Genomic DNA, 21741 nt, shown 5'->3' with positions numbered 1-21741 from the left:
CCCCATCCAACATGCAAAGTTGAGTCAAGTACATGGCTATTCTCTGGGCTTTTATATCTGCAAACAGATTCCCAACAGTCTACAATAATCAATTGGCCAAAATCAATGCAAAAAAAGATAGATACCCAGTAAAAAAAAACATAAACAGTGTACAGTACAGTGCCACATCTACTCTATAACCGATATGTTTATTGGCAAATATGATTACAGTATATGATGGAACCATTTCATGGGGAGATAAAGTGTTTTCTCATCTTTAGCAATTGAAATATCTAGCAGGTTAAAGACCAAGAGCATTCATTATTCACTGAATGCTTTAATTAAATTAAAAAAAAGTGGATTATTTAACTCCAAAATTGCTAAACTTGATTTGAGAAACTCAAAGCATAACTGAATACAGAAATCCTTTATTGCATTCAACCGTTTGACTCAGCACTTGGGCCGCAAATGCTTCACTGAATCTAAGCACAGAAGTCATTGTGGAAGTTCAATGAATAAAGTCTTATTGCTGTAAATTCTTTGACCTGAATAAGTTACTTTCTGCTCTCTGCTCGAGGTGTCCAATCTGGGGAGAAGGTTTTTACAACTTAAAATAAAGTCAAGTTGACATTTTCTCCAGAAATAGAACGGAGATTCAGGCCTATTAAATTTATGTTTGATTAAAAGAATGATGCCGGAAGACACAGAAGCTATAGAGCAGATCTAAATGGCATATGAGCCTGCAGCTGATTAACTCTCACTTTTAGCAAGATCTGTCGTAGAAGTCAACAGTAATTATTATTAAAAACTAAAAGTACCACAGCATGATGCATTCACCCAAATATATGAACATCAATTAATACACATTATAAAGGCAGTTTCATTTCGAAATATAACATATGGTTTCAGTACTACATTGTATGTCGTTTGTTGTTTTTTTTCTCTAGATACATTCATTCTTTAACATATTCAGATACAATATTATTGGTCATGCAATATTTACAATGTCATCTAATTTTCCGACAGTTATTTTTTATTTCGCTCTTAGGGCCCCATTCATTAAACTGCGGTAAAACTGCATTTACTGCAGTGTAGCAGCTAAACCTCTTAGGGCTAAATTCTAGACACTAAAAGCAGCCGTTCTGGCCAATTTCGGCCATAAATTCCTATTGACCTCAATTGGGATTTTTGCTCGAAAACGTCCTGAATGAGTGCTTCAGAGAATATAGAAGTTACCCCTAAGGCTTTTCAATATAGTATGAAACTGCGTTCCCAATGCTCAGGAGGACATAAGTTCCTTTCATCTGAATGGTGCTAAAATGTTTACTAGCAAGGGAAAGACAGCTTTACAGCATATTCAATAAGGACCATAGAGTCAGAAAATGTTGAATCAAGTCACCAAGTTTATAGTTTTAAGAACGTAGAACATACTGTAGTTTTATGGTTTGAAGCTTTTTTTTCTGATTCTTCATGAAGATTATTCTTTTCAGAATAAATCAAGCCAAGTCTTTCACACACATTTTATTACAGAGATTTATAAATTGGATTTGGTGATGTATGGTGTTACATAAAACCGTTGGAGGCTTCAAGCAAATACATATGACACCCAAAAAAAAATCTATACTTTTCAATATATGTACCTGCAAAATTATTTCATCTGTGTAGCAATAAAATCCATGGAATAAAAAGTGTCAGCAGATTTACCAAAAGGGAATATTGCATTGGTCCTTGGTTGTTTCCTTTTCTGTTATTATATGTTTTTATCTCTGTAAATAATTGAAATCCAAAACTCCCTTATTGTTTCTCTCATGCGGATCTGATTAAAGATCAGACTTGAAAATTGAGTTTTCTAGTTTATTTGAAAGAAGATTCAAAGCATATCAGAAATGCTTCATGCTCTTTGCTTGCTGATAAATGGAATTGACTTCAGCAGGAACACATTTAAAAAAATCACTTCAGAGGAATGTAGAAAAACAGCAGAAATTGCACAATAATTAGCCTAGTCTAATATTAGCTGGTGTTGTCAATTGGAAAAAGAAAAAACTCTGAAAAGCGTGCTCAGTGATTAGTCATTGCAGGAAATACATAGTTATAGAAAAAAGCTAACTTTTAGAGCAAATGTCTGCTTAATTTGGGTTCATTAACAGCCACATTGAGTTGATTAATAAATAATATTATTAATGTGGATGTTTCTATAGCAACATCATACTATCATATTGAAAAGGGGAAATTATAAGAAAACACTGATTAGCTTTGAAGAAGTGCGGAATAAGTAGCCTGAACTGAAATTCGCATCCCTGACAAACCATGTTGCTGCTAAATACTGTATTGGCACAATTAGTTCTCTTAAATAGGCCCTATTCAAGTTGTTGGGACGCAGAGTTCACCTTGCACGAGAAGGGGAATTGAAGTGGAAATCTTCCTGAGCAAGGGCAAGATGACTTCACGGAATATTGTATAAGGGACATCGTTACTAACAGCTCTCAGTGATAATCTATGTACTATATGTATTACATAGTGCCTACTGCCTAGTACAGGGCTGGCCAACTCCAGTCCTCAAGGGCCACAAACAGGTCAGGTTTTAAGGCTATCCCAGCTTCAGCACAGGTGGCTCAATCGGTGGCTCAGCCAATGACTGACTTTGTTTCAACATTGCCCCTTAGTCCCTCTAGAGTGTAAGCTCTCAGGATCAGGACCTCATTACCTTCTGCATCTGTTTGTGCTTCTTTGTCCTTACTTGTATGTCGTCCTGTTTATGTAATTGATGTCACTCTGTACCCCCCATTGTCCCGCGCTGCGGAATATCTTGGTGCTTTACAAAATAAACAATTATAACAATAATACTATGAGGTTAGTTTGATTCACTAAAGCTACAAAAGGTTTGCCTGATATTTGAAGCAGTATGGCTGCAAATGGTGTTTGCTGGTAATGGTAAGCAAACTGCACAGTTTGAATTATTATGCAGTACTGCAATGTACTAATTGTATAAAGGTTTTGAACTTCAGCCTACAGTGTTAAATGCTTGCATCATATGTTACCTGACCTCACCGGGCAGCTTGTTCCCTTTTGTTCTTCTAACACGGATGGAACAGTTTCTTCAGATTGGGTTACTGCATGTTACTGAAGGTGCCCATGTGTATTCTCTGTGAATATTGTCCTGAGTCATCAAAATGTAGCACATTTATGTTACCATTGTGTTTATTTCTAGCTGATTCTGCAGAAACTGTTTTTATGTTGGGTTTATATAATGTTGTACCATGTCATCATGCACAATCGCTGGTTTGGCAGGGTCAGGCTTAATTGGGAAAGAGCATAAAAACGAGGTCTAATAGACCAGCTAATAACTTCACACCAGTTTATTTGCATGCTATATGTTTAGTCCATTAAGTGTTTTGACATTTTACAAACCGCATCACCTCATATCAGACCAAACAATTTAAAGCAGGGTTTGCTATTATTTAGGAAGTTCCTTCATTAGTAAGGATGTCACAGTGAATTATTATCACTGCAGAGAATGCTAGGCTAGTACAGAATAATACTCTGTTCACTAAAAGGAATGTGTTTTCCCCACAAGGTGGCAGACACTGTTACCAGACAATAAAGAGGCAGGTACAGAAATGTGAACCAGGAGAATTGTGTTATTTTGTGGCTGGCCAATAATGTTACATGTCTATAAAATGTGCCTTTAAATATTCTATAGTGAAAACCACTCGATCTAGACAATATTGCTAATTTTGCTACCAAAATCCCCTACAAAGTTATGGACTGTCAGCAGAAAATGATAGAATTGAGTTGATTTACAAAGCCACATTCCTATGACTTTTTCCAAATAAAAATGCATTCGATTTTTCTGAGTTTTGTTTAGCGAAATGTAGTTGTTTTTCAGATAGATGACAACATTGTTGAAGAAACCAGCTCACTATAATTTGATCATGTCTATAACCAAACACCAGGTGAAAGGGAATTAAAATCTGCCCACAGGCAAACAAACAGATCTAGGCTTTAAAATCCATGGCACCAACTTCCCTCCAGCTCTTGGCAATAGCTACTATTCACTTCCTGCAGTTTGTAGAGTTATATTTATTGTAAAATAAACTATTTCAATTCAGTATGTGTCTGGCACTCTGGCAGATGGAACAGGAAATATTTGTGTGCCTGTTCTGTTATACCGTAACCATTTTTGTGTATATCCTTCATGTAGCAACAAAGTGACTGCATATACCTGTAGTAGCTCTCTTCCACTGACTTCCTTTAAACGCAGATCACTTCCACTTCCTGGTTGACAGTTTAATGTTCCTTGTGGAACACACCTGAGACACCTGTGAGATACACTAATAGCTTGATTAGCTACATGTATGAGCAGTGAACAACTTAAAAGTAGGATGTGATAGTGACACTACCCATTAGCTGGTTTAGCTCACACTGCTAGAGCTGTTGCCTAGAAAACGTGGGTCTGACACCATTCCAGTCATTAGGGTGGTGCCGTAGGCTTATTATCAACTCTACTGTATGTAGTTGGAATGCAAACTCCTTTAAGAAATGTGGGACGGGACCCAGTTAAATGTGTTTTGCATAGCCATTAGTCTCTCTCTCCCTTCCTCCCTCCCCCTGCCCCTCCTCCTCTCTCTCTCATATTTTCATTCTCTCTCATATTTTGTTTGTGTTTCACATGGAGATTTTTGTGGGAGTTTAGAAGAAGCGGTTTGCAATATAGACTACCATTTATTTTATTCTTTTCCTCACTCCTTCTGCACATGCCAAAATGTACGGTTTGGCAATGACAGCTTTGGAGCTACCAGAATAGACGCACTAGCCTCCACATACCTTAAACTGAATGGGAAACCACTGCATTTTTCCCACGATGTGCTCAGTCACCAAAGCATTTCATACAAAAGCTCAACTTCATCTGCTATATGACCTAATAATGATCCCTCTCTAGGAAACAGAAAAATGCAAGCACATATGCAGCATATATTGGTAATTACTATAGATACGCAATGAGGATTCCTGCATTTATCTACATTGGCAGGTTAGTCTAATTGGATGTGTTTATCTATTGGGAAACTGTTCTGTGGGTTGTACAGCATATTTTGTTTTCATTCGTCTTCTGCTGCAGTCCAGAAAAAAAATATGAAATATAAAACGTTCTGCTCTGCAGTTCCAAAGTGTTTGCTTTTTTTCTCAGAACTTTTTTACAGTATAATACTGTATTTTTTAGCAGTTTAAAAAAATCCCTTTTATCTGTGTATCCACACAATGATAAGTATCGATCTGTTCTCCTGTGATCGATCGGCGAAGATTTTGCTCGGGGGTTCACTAAATGGCTGCCAGTGCAGCAGAAGAGGACCAAAGATGCAAAGTTCTGTGGGGAAGATCACGTGACCAGGCAGTCATTAGATACAATCGCCGCGCTGCTACAGGGCTCAAAAAGGGGTGTGCCAGAGCCTGTTTCAGAAGAGGAAGGGGATGTGACTTTGTAAATGGTTGCTATAGAAACAAAAAATGCTTGTTACATTATAATACAAAAGAAATGTCATTCAGAGTTGTGTAATAAAGAAGAGATGATGGTATAATGACATTGGTATATTCTGTTTAAGTAGAGAAAATAGATTTCACTGGCTGTCACAGTGTCTACCCCTCAAAAGATGAATTTTATTTTTATTTCTAAAATGTGTTACTAGGAAATAATACACGGTGAGTTTCCTGTCGTTTTCAAGTATGTCCTGGGCACGGAGTTATGATGACAGTACATGGTTACATTAAATGAACAGCAATCATCCTCAGATCATGAGAAAGGCACTGTAGTATTATAAAAAATCACTACAATTTAATTCCAGTTTAATACTTAGTTATTTATAGTATAGTATAGTTTCAGGAGCTGTGGCAGCAGTGTTTCTTATAAGTAGACGTGCAAAATGTCCAGGATATGTTTGCAGCAGTTGTGATCAAACTTTGCAAATAGTTCTAAAAACCCAAGCAAAGTTTGATCACTAAATATGTGAAACTGTGTAAATTATTTAGAATGTGTTAGTTTGCTCTTGGTTATGTTCAAAATGATTCGAACATACAACACCCATTGAATTTGTAGCCTTAAGCAATGTTATTGTAAACTTGTGAATGAAATCAAACTTTTTTGCAGAACCAAAAAGGGTGAAATTTGCAGAGTTCTTTAACGAATGTAAAAAGTTTGCTTACCTGTACTGATAATGTCTGGATTTTTATGTTCAGAATATATATGCTTCATAAGCTTTATTAGATTTGTAGGTCAATTTCCAAGTGCATGACATAGTTAAAAAAAAAACTGATACATTTTACAATTTTACATTTACATTAGGAATCTGAATAATTGGTCAGAAATCTGGTTATCGAAAACAACAGAACAATATCACACACTCATGCACTAAACAAATACTGCTGATTTGCTACAGTATATTTAAGAACATAATGCAGAACATTGTACATTGCCTCAACATCGAGTTTTATCTGTGACCTTTTACAAATAAATGCCTCTGATTGCATCACGTATAGTTTAACAGTTGATTCTTAAAAACAATAATTACAAACATGTATAAACGTTTAGCTTTTAAACAAAAGCACATTTTGAGGAGGTTGTCTTTGCTATGGGTGCGATATCTTTGCCCCTGCTTTATTTATGTTTCATGCGATCGGTTACCTGGACAGGTGCACGCATTTTTAATATACGTGGGTTTGCGTCACTTTGGCTTTGAGCTGTGGGGGAAATCGGGGCTGATTAGCCAACTTTTGGCAGATTACACAAGGTTTGTTTTATAATGCAGAAAACAGTGCATGAATGCGTGAGATGTGGCTGTGTATAGCTCAATGTTTAATATAAGCTGGAACATGCTTCGGGGAGACAAGAAACTACAAAACTTCCTCAAATAGCGTGCCCTTAACCTGGACACACGCTGAGAAAAAAAGCAAGAAAATATGCTCTCCCCATGTATTCGGCCCTTTGGGCATCTCTGGGACGGACGGTGTTCGACTATGCTGCTGGAAGGGGTGTTAGAACACTCATTAGTGCAGCTGGGGTATTTCCGTGAAGGTGTGTCTGTCTCCGTCAGCGTGCTTCCAAGCCAGATAGCAAATACCAGGTAAGAAAAAAACGTGGAGTACTGCAAGCTTGTTGCTGGAAAAAGGCTCAGGAATCCGAATTGATGAAAAATTAACGGGAAAAAAAATATATTGTAGCTTTTTTCAAATAGATAAATACAGTATTGTAGCTTTATTCAAATAAGACATTTTCCGACAACAAGCTTGCAGTGCTCAAGCTTCTTTTCTTACCTTGGTTTATAATGCCACAGCTCATTCGGGTTCCATACTATTTTGGGTGAGCTTTCTAGAATTTTACCAGCCAACATCCCTTCTTGTTTATGGCTTTAGTGTTATATATTTATATACATATTTCTAGATTGTAAGCTCTTTGGGGCAGAGACCTCCTGCCTATTGTCTCAGTTTATGTTCACGTGTTAATCTACACGTTCATGATCATTAGTGACCTGAAAGTATATTCATGAATAATTAAAATAACACATTTTAGAAATGAAAACCTGATCACGTGGACATCTTGGCAGAAGTTTTCGTGTGGGTTGTTGGATATATTTGGGGCTCCTGTGTCCTAACTTAGAAGTGGCTTTGTGGAAGGAGAATTATACAGTTGGGCACATATAGTAGCTGCAAGGCAGTGTTTAGAATCATCTTGGTCTTTATTGGGGTTGATAATCATCCTTATGGCTGGAAGACAGGAGAGACCGTTAATTTAACTGGCTTGCAAAATCCAGGAAAATATATATCTCATGCATGTTTATGTGTTTATTTATTGGTTAGTATTTCATACATAGTAATGGATTTTATTTATTGTTTTAATAAAGTGCTGTGGTCTTTAGCATTATTTACATTTTAGCCCTTTCATTACAGGAATTTTGTTTACTTTAATTAAAAGGCAAGAGGAAGAACTTACATCAGACAGGTCCCCTAAATGTTTTTAAAAATTGTGTCTTTTAGCTGAGTCAACTCACTAAAGTGTCAATTTTTATAAATACAATTTAACTACAGTTGGGAGCGCAATCTTTTTTAGGCATTGGCACGGACGTGGATTCCATTGTTTCTTACTGTAATTGAAGACTGGTTATTAGTCAAACATACACTATCTCTGCAAGCTCTGAACCCAACACCCAGCATCATATATATTTGTGTCAAAAGGAATGCTATTGGGTGTGGCCGAATATATGCAACAAAAGACAACAACAAAAAAAACAATGCTGCATCCAAAATGACAAAGTATATAGTTGAATACTTATCTGTCTTCTCATAAGTAAGGGTATTTTAGTTAAAATCTTTGGCCAACGCATTATAAGCCTGCAGCCGGAGGTGCATTATAAGCCTGCAGCCGAAGGTGGCCGGAGGAATTACGAGAGGGAAATGGGTGGGGGGTTGGTTAACCCCTAGTATGCCAAAGAAGTTGTACCGCTATTGTAAAGTTCCCTGTTCCAAGGTTCCACAAATCTAACTAATTATTCACCAAATAACAGGCAGGACACCTTCACCATAATTCCCAAGGAGACACAGGATGAAAATCTAGCACTACTTGGCACTTTAAACAATTTATTTACAATACATATCCTTACATTCATGTCTATTTATGCATATCTCTCTCTCTATCTGAGTCTTGTGACTCCGTCTTCAACTGACACTTCCAGATTCAAATCTAAACTGTCCTTTGTAGTACCCTACAATGGCGCCTCTTCCAAAGGTTCCGCGAACAGCAGCTCAGCTCTTGCAAAGTCTAGGGCACTCCATTTTTCCCTTCTTAAACATGCACACTCTTTTGAACCATATTGCAACTCATTAAACTTATATAACAATTATAAACATAAAGTAATTAGTGAATTATTATTAGAGGGCAATATCAAATTTAGGCATTGCCCCGTTGCAGGTCCTAACACTATCTGTGACAATTCTCATTAACCTCTTTAATGGAGGGGAAATGTCTTAATAGACCAGTTTTCCACAGGTACATGAAAACACCTGCAACATAATGCCCAATGCTAAATGCAAACTATTTCCAAAAAATAAAAGTTGCCTCGTGTCAAAAATGACAAAACGTTTGGCAGGGGGAAATGTAAATGTAGGGTATTTAAGTTATATAACTCAGGGTGTTAACTTTACATTATTTGGAGTAAACTGCAATACTGTATGATCAAAATTATCAGACTATTTGTTTAGCAAATTACTGGTTTCAGTTTAATTTATCTTTAAACTTATTGACTTAAGTAACTGCTTTCAGGGTAAAATGGAATTGTTGTTAGTGATGACAATGCATTTAAATTGTGCAGGTCTTTTAAGGAAAAACAGCTCAGATCAATATAATTTAATTTAAGACACAGCTCAGGAACAGCTCAGGGCCTCTTAAGAGAATAAAATTAGACAACCATATTTTATGAACAATAAAGTTTCCTTTCCATATTTCAGGAACATGTTTCTAAACAGTAAAGATGTTGTCTTGCACTTCACACTGAACAAAAAAACAGAAGCTATTTATGCACAAAAAAAGATATATTCTATATTAAAATGTACTTCACTTTTTTGATCTCCTTATATTTTTATTATATCACGCAACAAGATGTTGTGTAGAAGCATAAGAGTAAGTGCATTTGGATGAAAATGGCATAGTCATTAGTGCTTCTTGGCAATTAAAACATTTCCTTTAAAATTGGTTTTCTGATTGAAGACGGGGAGAGAGAGAGAGCTTGGCTGGCAGTATTTGCCTTTGTACAAAACATGGAATAATAGTTCTTCTGAAAGATACAGAAAATAGGACAACATACACATTCATTTACTGAAGTTCATAATGGAGCTTGTAATGAATTCACTACTAACATCTTGATGGGTGACAGGGATATAGGACTGTTAGACATGTTATGTGATAGATTCAGAACATTCAACTGGATTTTCCTGGTGGAAAGGGTAAGCTGACATCACACGGATATTTCATCATTACTATTCATTCTCTTTTACTGTTTAAAGTGCGGAGCTAGAAAATAGCTTGAAAGAATTACTGTGTGAGCCTTGATCTTTTGTCTACACTAGAAAAACCTATATAATAAATACTCCTCAACCCATTTGCTGAATATTTTACACAACAGCATGAGCTCATGAAATACAGAAAAAGTCAATGTTACACAGAAAGAAAACACACTCTCATTTGGCTAGTAAACAAGTAAAACTGAAAGGCATTGGTTACTAAGGCCGAGATCATGGTGCAGGCGCGGGACGGGGCGCATGGCGTCTTGTGCGACTGTCCGCCGAGCGATCTGTGGACTGCAGATCCTCGTGTCGGAGGCATGGCCAATGACGTCACGGAGCTGGATCGCCCTCATTGGGCGAACCGCTCACGTGACCCGGCCGTCGCACGACAAAATCAAATTATCACGCGTAAAATCGGCCGTACCATCGCGCTCCGTCGCATGCACTATGGCTGTCCTCATTGAGGAATGGCCATTTGTTCACGCTGCGCATGCCGTCGCACGTGCTGTACGCCGTCGTGCACACCGTCACCCTCAGCATGGACGCAGCACATTGGGACTGAAGTCCGTCACTTTTGTGCTAATAAGATCCATTAATGAAGTAAGAAACAGACGTTATTTTTTCTCAGTTTCACAGATATCCTTAAAGCTAATTTCATATAAAATTAATGTCCTTTAGTCTGCTGCTCATTTGCATATGGCTAATGTGGCTTTTTCCGGCTAACACAGCATTAGACAGTTAACGTAGGGATAAGCGCAATCCCGGGCGCTAACTGACTGTAATGTTAGCTCACGTTAGCTATAGGCTAAGGAAGAGTCCAGGTATATATTTCAATGCAATATAGGCATATTGACCATTACTGTACTGGGGGAAAGTGATTGTTTTGTTGGGGGTGTTTGGGCTGGGTAGGGATTATGGGGGTAGGTGCCCAGGGATAGAGGGTAAGGTGGCCGGAGGAATTACGAGAGGGAAATGGGTAGGGGGTTGGTTAACCCCTAGTATGCCAAAGAAGTTGTACCGCTATTGTAAAGTTCCCTGTTCCAAGGTTCCACAAATCTAACTAATTATTCACCAAATAACAGGCAGGACACCTTCACCATAATTCCCAAGGAGACACAGGATGAAAATCTAGCACAACTTGGCACTTTAAACAATTTATTTACAATACATATCCTTACATTCATGTCTATTTATGCATATCTCTCTCTCTATCTGAGTCCTGTGACTCCGTCTTCAACTGACACTTCCAGATTCAAATCTCAACTGTCCTCCGTGGAACCCTACAATGGCGCCTCTTCCAAAGGTTCCGTGAACAGCAGCTCAGCTCTTGCAAAGTCTAGGGCACTCCATTTTTCCCTTCTTAAACATGCACACTCTTTTGAACTATATTGCAACTCATTAAACTTATATAACAATTATAAACATAAAGTAATTAGTGAATTATTATTACAGGGCAATATCAAACTTAGCAATGTATTGATACATTTATCATTGTATATTTAAATAAATGTTTTTCAGTTTTTTTTTATCAGTTATAAGTCAGTATATGGGCCTCTGCAGAGTGTCAGATAGTAGTGCGGCGCACTATGCTGTCCCCGATACGAGCAATGTGTTTGTAGATGGCTCTCTCTTTCTGCTGCAATTTCAGTTCCTCTTGCAAACTGTTCACTCTGGTACCTGCTTTGCTGTGCGCTGTCTGCAAAATTAATATATTGTACAGTATATTATGGTTGTATAATATATTGTTTCTGGCACCCCCACTTTCTCCCAAGTGGACCTATGTCTTGATCGGTCACATTATGTACCTCTGCACCCTTTTGTGCAATTTGTGCATTACATAGTTACACTGAAACAACTTTAAGGTTCCGCGCTCGGGCTGTCTTGAATCTTTTGTATCCAGAGTCAGTTCCACGTGAAGCACCAAAACAACTTTATGGTTCCGCGCTCGGGCTGTCCTGAAAATCTTTGTGTTCTCTTTATTCTCCTCCACGGTGGCTGCAGTTTCCATGTTTGGTTTGCTCTCTAGAACAGCCGGCTGCTGCTCATTATCTGCGTCGACTCTGAATAGGACATTATTTTCTGTCTTATCTTCACTGCACAATTTTTCTGTACCTCCAATGGTGGCTGCAATTTCCATGTGTGGTTTACTCTCTAGAACAGCTTGCTGCTGAGCTCCGTCTTTTTCAGCTCTGAGATCGGCATTGCTATCGCCTGCCTTATCTGTACTGACAAATGGTGCAGTATCTCCATTTAACACCAAATATGATTCTATAAATTGATCCTCAGCACCTAGAGTCAGATTACAATCCTGCTCATGAGGATTTTGCGTTGTAACAGTTGTAACTGAAGGCATTGATGTTTCTTCATGTGGAACACAATGTCTTACTAGGTGCTTATTCAGAGCCTGATTGAGCCTTTTGATGCTGGCAGAACCTTCCCCCTTGAATCTCCAGTCCCATACAGACAGCATGACATGTGGAATCAGGTGTAGTAGACATAGCTGAAGTATGGTAGGTTTAGTAAATGTAGGTAGGCAGGAGTCCACGTGGGGGAAGTGGAGCACAGCCGGTCCATAAATAAATGATCCGGGGCTAAGCAGTTGCAATTAAAAAAAAAAAATATTGTGGGTGCACAACATGGTGGCACAGGGATGTACCTCTGACGCGTTTCGCGCTGGAATAGCGCTTTTTCAAAGAGTATCCTAAATGTAGGTAGGCCTACCTGTGGCTGATCACTTCTGGTGCCAAAGGTCCTAAGTAGTTCAAACACTTTTTTTCAGCTGTGTCTAATTTTTCAAGAGGCCAGCAATTTATCTCTCGAATGGCAACTCTGTCAAACTGTCCAATTATGATATGCGCTTTTTGTATATCTGTCACCTTATTCTGCCCAAAACAAGGCCCTCACAAACAGTGAGATCTGTCTCCTTACTGGTGAACTTAGGCAGACAAGGTGCTCCAAAGGTATACGGCATTATTTTGGGGTTACAGTGATACCGTCTGTACATACATACATTATTATATGTCCAAATCCATGGTGCCCATCAGTCATCTTCTGCCTGCTTTGGACTCCTTACATCCTGTTTGTTACGTCAAAAGTGTAAGCTCCCCCCACCCCTTTCACTGTTTCACAAATCTAACTAATTATTCAGCAAATAACAGGCAAGACACCTTCACCATAATTCCCAAGGAGAGGCAGGAGGCAAATTTAACACACCTTGGCACTTTAAACAATGTATTTACATCTCCTTACATTCATGTCTATTTATGCATCTCTCTTTCTCTATCGAAGTCCTGTGACTAACTCTCTCTTCAACTGACACTTCCAGCTTTAAATCCCAACTGTCCTCCCTAGATTCCCACACTGGAGGCTCCTCCGAAGGTTCCATGAACAGCAGCTCAGCTCTTGCAAAGTCTAGGGAATAACCCTGGCATACAATGGGTAGTAAGGTAGTTAGGGTACTTGTATTAACCCTGTGGTTACCTTAGTGACCATGAAGGCATGCATAATGCATGTCTTCATGGTCACTATGTCTTCCAAGGGGTTAATACACAGGTCATTTGGGTTAGTCAAGGGCATTCCCTTTGCCTTCTTATATTGCTAAGGCAGTATAGGAAGTGAATGTGGCCCACTTCAGGACCCTGGACAAAGCCAAATTATTGTCTGCTTCCAGCACCTAGTGGCTTCCAGCATCCACGACCTAAAAAAAAGCATTAACAAAAGCATTATTTCCCTTGTTAACTGGAATAGACTGCTGAGGATATGCGTTCAGGTGGTCCCCACCTCTTCTGCATATCATTAGTATAGCCATCCGTGAAAGTTACCGGCAGGCCATCGCTACATTAACTTGGCATTTAATGCATTGTTAATGAGCTTTGAAGATCCCTGTTAGCACTTTACGATATCGACCCCATACTGTATTAACCACATGCAGTGTGTATAAAGGAAGGTGAAAAGGTGGACCATTGCCATGAGTTCATAATATGAGTGATTCGCAAACTATGGAAAAAAAAATACACTTATGGTAGCCCTAGATACAGTACGACCAGCAGCAAATGTAGAGGTATTTCTTACAAAAAAAATCAATGTAATTGCTGATTGTGATATAATGTTTCCAACTAAACAACAAAACACAGCACATCAGGTACAAAACTGATACCCTTTCTTCAATACAATCCCTAGACAAACAGGAAATCATTAAATCAGCTACACAAAGGTGTACTACTGTGTGTACCAAAGGTATTTACTAAGAAGGCCAATAACTTTTAATGTAATGGATGACTGTAAGACGAAGGTGAGTATACTGTGGTTCACATCACAACCAGGAGACACATTAATCAGTTTCTTGTACTTCTCATTAAGAGACAGGACACAGAGACTAACACAGCCAAGCCAGAGATGCACGTTTCATTTAGCTCATACAGCAAAGAGAAATGACTCTGCTGTCTGCCCTGTCTGAGAGGGAGGGAAGATGCTCTGGGCTCGGGAAGTGTTCAATACCCAACAACATGATGGGAAATTTGACTTAGAGACGTGACCCCTCCTTTTTAATTTCCACCGTATAGAATGCTGACTCTGCGGGTTATAAGTCCACATATTGCTGCACCTGTAGGAAAACCATGAGCGAGTCGTTTTCAGGTAGTTAGAAGGATTTTAAGTCATTTGTTGCACTTCCTATCAACTATATAAAAAAACCTCAGGAGCTCAATACGAATTCTGCAGCGTGGCCACTTATACTATCTCTTTAACCCTTTAGCTGCAAGATTGGCTCATTTGGCAGTAGAGGGGTTCATGTGAACAGCACTCTGAGCTGTTTGACATCCCCCCCATGAAATAACAACACCTGCCTATGCATTAGGATGGGAAGGTAAGTATCTAGAAAATCTTTAAAAGGGATCATGTTGATTTTGATTGTATTTGAATAGAACATGTGCAGTAATATGAGTGAACGCGGCTTAGGAATTAGAGTGACCTGTTGGTAAAGGAACTATTTTGAATCCAGAGATGCTCTTGATTCAAGATTGAGCAAAGCAAAGGTTCTCTAGCTGGCATGTAAACGTGAAGTGAACATTTAATAATGTCACTAGGGAAGCGTGGGATTGATACTACTAAAGTAATGTACTGTAGCTAAAATCCTCCCTGGGATTAAATCTATGTGTTTTAAGAAAGGACAACCCATCAGGACAACCCCATTTCAGTTTTTGGTTAATTTGACCAGCTATTATCCAATAGCAGGGTGTCTCAACTCCAGTCTAGTCAAGACCCCCCAACAGATCAGGTTTTCAAAATATCCCTGCTTCAGCACAGGTAGCACAATCTTCGATTGAGCCACGGATTGAGCCGAATCAGGGATATCCTGAAAACCTGACCTATTGGGGGGGGGGGTCTTGAGGATTGGAGTTGAAAACCCTTGTCCTATTGTGTTGATTCTAATCTACAATGGCTAGTGGTCCCGTCATACATAAAGAGCTTCCTAAAAGAGCCAAGCTACAGAGAATTATATGTTGCAACTAATAAGATACTTTGGGAATATTATAGGTACCTATTAAGTACTGACCAAAGAAGAAACAATGGATTTCATTTGAAAAGCTTTCAGAAAATGACAATACAATAACTGTATAGATTAATGTATTAAATCAGCAATCCCTCCCCCCCCCCCCCCAAGAAGACTATATAAGATGAACTCTTATAATGTTAGTATCATGTCCCTGGACATACATATACATATACATATACATATACATACATACAGAAAAAGAGAGAGCGCACGCCCCATAGCATAACACTGTGTTATGCTATGGGGCGTGCGCTCTCTCTCTTTTTCTGTTTGTAGATATCCGTGGAGGTGGTTTATCCCATGTGAGAGCAGCAGAAGATCCCCTTGCACATATCCTATACCTCCTATTATGGACTGACTATTGAAGGACTGGTTGGATTTTATATTATAATTATATATATATATATATTTTTTTCATTTTTTCATATTTGGTCAATTTTCAGCATTTTTTGCACTTTTTTAGTCATAAATTTCACTATTTGTAATGTATCATCCTATGGTGTCGTTTTAAGTAGAATTTGTTTATCATGTTTAGTGTATAACATTCCTATTGCACATTTTTGTTTTTTAAACACATTTAGGATTTATACACACTCTTAATATATAATATTCAGCACTACAGTTTATTTATATACACTGCATTATAGTATTGTTTTGGCGCCACAATTTTTGTTCTTATATATATACATACATACATACTGTCCCGGACAGCTTTATTCTAAAGCTTGCCGGGATAAATGCGGGGCTTTTTTTTAATATTTGAATGCGGTTTTCCACGTGGCGGCCGCTTCAACAGATAAGCTAATGGCGCTTATCATTGAAAGCGCCCATGGCGCGAGAAAACTAAAAAAAAAAAGCTGCATGCTGCCGCGTTTAAAAAAAACCGGGGAGAAGCTGCATGAGAGTAAAGGCGGCCGCCACTGTACATACATACATACATACATACATACATACATACTATATATATATATCATATTTAGTGTCTAACCTTTTGACTGCACATGATCTGGGGAGAGCACAACTTTAACCTTCCAGTCCAGGACACTGACTATTTAAAATGCTAATAAACAGAGACATAAGATTTTGAAAGAGCAAGAAGAGATCTATTATGGTAGGTAAAAAAGAAAATTGCAATCAGCCTGGCCTGCTGCTTTAATTCTGGGTTAAAGGCTCACTAAGTGACTTAACCACATTCTGCATCTCCAAGGGACAACAATGTAACAACGTAGTCATGTTTTTTCCCATAAAGAGCACTCTGTTAACTACAATGTAACAGCCTTTAGTGAGAATGGCATGCAAATGAGGCATTACTCTAACATCGTACAGTATATATACATTAAAGTCTCCTGCAGCCAACATGGGGACTTCACATTATGTTAGTTATGCGATATCTAAACTTGGCAATACTTTTACCTTTTCAGGGCCTGGATGGGTGTACGGCTACAGTTTAGCATGAGTTTTAGTTTCCTCTAATTATTAACTTGAGTTAAAGACCTATTTCAGGGTCTGGATCAGAGTAACGCTAAGGCTATAATGTTACGTTATTGGAAGATAATGCAATGTAATGCTATAATATTGTGAAACTAATTCTACAGATGCAAAAGTCTGTTCTGGCCCAGCGTCTGAGGAACATCCACAAGCATCTCGCAAACTCTGCAGCATAGTCCATAGACGCCGTAATGGCCCATCGGATTAATACAAACGGGTGTCCCTGCGTTTGAATGGGACTCGCAGCCCGGTAGCATTCACACAGCATGAGTCCTATTCAAATGCAGGGACCCCCGCTGTGTTAATTTGATGGGGCATTACTGCGTCTATGGATTATGCTGAGGATTTCCCCCTACATGGAATTCCTCAGAATCTCGTTCAAAACCGACAGTTTCATCTGTATAATAACAACAACAACAACAACAACAACAGCAGCAACAGCAACAACAACAGCAACAGCAACAGCAACAGCAACAGCAACAGCAACAGCAACAACAACAGCAACAGCAACAACAACAGCAACAGCAACAACAACAGCAACAGCAACAGCAGCAACAACATGTTCTTGTTTAGGGCTGCTAGTTTTACATAGGGCTTTACAGAGACATTTTGCAGGCTCAGGTCCCTGCCCTGTGGAGCTTACAATCTATGTTTTTGTTGCCTGGGGCACAGGGAGAAAGTGACTTGCCCAAGGTCACAAGGAGCCAACACTGGGAATTGAACCAGGTTCCCATGCTCAAACTCAGTGCCTGTCAGTGTCTTTACTCACTGAGCCACTCCTTCTCCCTTATGCTAAGGAAATATAGTATGGACCATGTTTTTGCATACAATTAACTATGTGTTAAACTCAAGGAACATAACGTCTGTTCTTGTTTTAGTTAATGTCATGTTATGATGAGCCTTGATTTACCAGAGCTTTGTGAATCTAGTGCTAAGAGTTCTTTGCTGAGTTACAATGTTGCTACAGACAGAGAGACTTCCCTGAGACACATTATTGTTATCAGATACATGTGCAGTTGAATGTGGCAGCTTGCAAGTGTTATGAATTTCTACACTTGGTATTGACAAATGAAACAGAAAAGTTAAATAGATTTTCTGAGGCGAGATATGGGAATTAAGGTAAATATGGGTGTCCCACATGTAAAGCGAAGAAGAGAGCATGGTAAATGCAAAAAGGATACATTTTGCCAATGGTGAGTGCAAATAATGATTGCATTGGTATTGCATTTATAATGTATTGATATAACATTTTTTATTTAGTAGTGGTATCTGTAGAAATTAAAAGGAAGATCTGAAAAGTGAAAGATAATCAAATCCAACTGACAGGCAAGAACCTGAAATGTGCAAAAGAAGAGCATGATTAACTGGGCTGATTTGAATACCACAGAGACATCAGGCAATAGAGATGGAATGTAGGAAAGCCCGACAAGCAGAGAAAAGGGAGTTCTGAGAACCAGGACAGAGGAACATGTTGAGTGTTTGATTGGAAATCTTACTGGAGAGAAAAATCCAATTGTATAAATAATTCTCTTTGAGGTTGAAGAATCACAGAAACAATATGGCTAAAGGCTTTGGAAGCGGGACAAACTCCCCCCTCATTATATATTGGGTATATTATACAGGTACTGTAGATGCTGATTTCACGAAAGACAGGTTACGGAATAAGACAAATGTACAAAAAAGTAAAAACCTATGCTGGTTCTTGTATATATTTTTTGACACGTGGAAGATTAATAGTAAAAATGAAGAAACAGCAGATGGAAAGCACATGTATTATATCTTGGGCATTGTAGATAGATCATATAATTTGGTCGTACAAAAACACCTGAAATACTGTAGTAATTGTAGCTTTAGCTATCTGTTGCACAGATATTGCAGCAGGAAATGAAAAGAGATGATGGGGAGTGAGAGGTGAGAGATGATGGGGAGTGGAGACACACAATGGTTTTTTTTTTAAAGGATGTACTTGTAGTGGGAGAAGGGGTAAAATCCTAAACTACAGATGTTGTCAATGTTATTGAAACCCGTGGCACGCCTCTACAGGGGGAATAGTGTGGTAGCCCTGGCCCCTTCTCTTGCGCGATCGATGAAAAACAATGGCTGCTTCCCCAAATAGTGCGTTGAGGATGTCACACTGCATCACGACATAGATTGCTATAACGTTGGCTACATATCTATTTTATTTTGATTGAAACACGTATAGAGTAGGCACTCAATCTTAGCAAGCTCAAAACAAAGAACCACATTATTATATATTTGATGGTGTTAACTTGTGTGCCACTGGGAAGTGACCAAGTATACTACAATAAACAAATAAGCCCCAATGCACATCCAATATGACAAATTATTTATTATATTTTTTCATCCTTTTTTCAATCCTTTGACAAAAATATTTCAAGCCTCCAACCACTTCACGGCAAACCCATCTCAGTAGATCCTACACTACCTACTTTAAACTGTGGGGCTTATGCAGAGAGGTACGGTAAGGTATAATTAGGCAGGTTTGCGCTGAAACTGTCCGCTTTCAAACAGATAGTGGCGAGAACTTGGCGGGACAATTTAAATTCGGCAAACATGTTGTGAGAAGCGTGATCTCGCCAATGCGAAAACACGCAGGATTCCAGTAGCTCCGATGCGCATGAACGCGCCAATCGGAGCTACTAAATGGCGCGTTTAGTGGAAATTTTGCCCACCAACTAAAGTTGGCTGTATTGTGGGCTAATACCGCGCGGCTCAGAATGGCAAGTTTCACGGCAAGTGAAACTCGCCTAATTAGCCATTTCCTGCACACCGTGCTACCGGAGTTCCTTGCATACCACAACAATAAATTCCAATCCTGTGGCGAATTTAAGCAGTACCTCTCTGCATAAGTCCCTGTGTCTTTTGTATTTCTTCCACTGGCAAGAGGAAACAAACAATAAAATAGCCAAAAAAGGATTGAACTGAATGAGCCACACTTACAAGGACTAATATAAAAGATATAGTAATGTACGAAAGCATTTGCGATATATATCGTAGAGTAGGACTAAACACTACAATGTTCATTAGGCATTAGTACCATGCAAAATGAAAACAAAATAGTCAATAATGGATGAAAACGTTTAATAGTTATGTTTTTTTTTTTTACCTTTTCTAAAAGTGACGCATCCTTATCTTGCATGGACATATTTGGAACATTGACCAATTTGAAAGATTAACAGGAACAAGAAGGATGACTTGAAATTGCAAATACATTTTCAAATTAGGAAAATGATTGGAAACTGGAGAATAGATTGGAATTGGCTTGCAAATGGAAAATTGGATATTTAGTATAAATAATGTTTGTTTCTAAATGCAAAGCATTCTTAAAACAGCAATTCTAGCTGTTCGGGGGGGGGGGGTATTTATTATTAGGATTGGAACTAGGGGCCCCTGAAGAGCTGGACCACTTAATTTTTTTCAGCTGAGTGGACCCCCTGTTGTCCAGATTCAGTTTGAGCTGCAGATCTTCTCCCCACTTCCTGGGGGCGATAAATGACCACCAAAGCGTGGGCCAATAGGAAGCCGCAGTGGGTAAGAATTTGTCTTACTATTCGATAACCATTGTCATCTGGAATTTAAAGTGCACAGGCTAAGACTGTAAGTATCAAGGAAACTAGAGATGGAAATAATGCAGAGCAGTACAGCTCTGGAGAACCCCTGGTTTAAATCCTATTCAAAAATAAATTTACATATCGGCGCTGCTTCAACACAGTATTAAGATACCTTTAAATAACCATGTTTTTGTGCATCGGTGAAAAATTTAGCGTGCTAGTTAGAAATGAGTTAAATTGTTGTACAAATTTGTGAAACAGGCGAATGTTGGACTTTCAATGGTTCAATCTTTTGGCATTTTAAGCAAGACTTTCTGATTTTCAAATCCTTATTAGTCCGGTTTATGTATGCTGAATTAGAATGAAGAATTGCTAGCGTGGTAGTTTTTTGTTTTCCTGAATAAACTATGTAATGTTGTTTTACAGTCTGTTAAACAACATCATTTCTTGCTTTGCTAAATCTTTGTGGGCAGCGTATCCAACTCACGTTACTTCATTTGAAAGAATACCCTCTTCTTGGTATTGTCAAACCTACAGAACGTTCCTCCATGCTCACATTTAAGTAATCAATAAGCTTCAACATTACTCCGGCAGCTATCATATTTTAGCCAACTTTGGTCTTTGTTGATTAAACATTTTGCCTGGGAGTTGTTTTGTCACATTCGGTGCTAAGCTTCATACAGTACAAATAATAAATGCATTATAGTAGCATTATTTTCTTTGAGTCTTCTTTTTACAGTATATTACCAAAAAAAGCACAGTTTAAGATTTTGATGTATTTCATCTCGGCTCATTTCCACTATAAGGAAAAGATTATTTCTGATCAATGGGAGATTCTAAATGTTATTGCATCTAATATCCATTAATCTCTCTCACTTATGAAACCCATTTTACTGCAAAGACACAACTTGTTTACGTGTAGGGGTAAAAATGCTGCTATAGGAATAGACATCGCTCTCACAAATGTCTTCTGGGATTAACAGATCTTTAATATTTAATTGAAAGTTGACCGATATAAGCATGTGTGTATGCATGAGGTATGGGCAATATCTTTATTTGTCCTTTGGGTGATGCTACATTGGGCCATATTTATGGTATTAAGCA

The sequence above is a fragment of the Ascaphus truei genome, chromosome 16 (genome assembly GCF_040206685.1).
Source record: "Ascaphus truei isolate aAscTru1 chromosome 16, aAscTru1.hap1, whole genome shotgun sequence".
In the NCBI taxonomy this organism is placed as follows: domain Eukaryota; kingdom Metazoa; phylum Chordata; class Amphibia; order Anura; family Ascaphidae; genus Ascaphus; species Ascaphus truei.
This window is presented reverse-complemented; position numbering follows the sequence as displayed.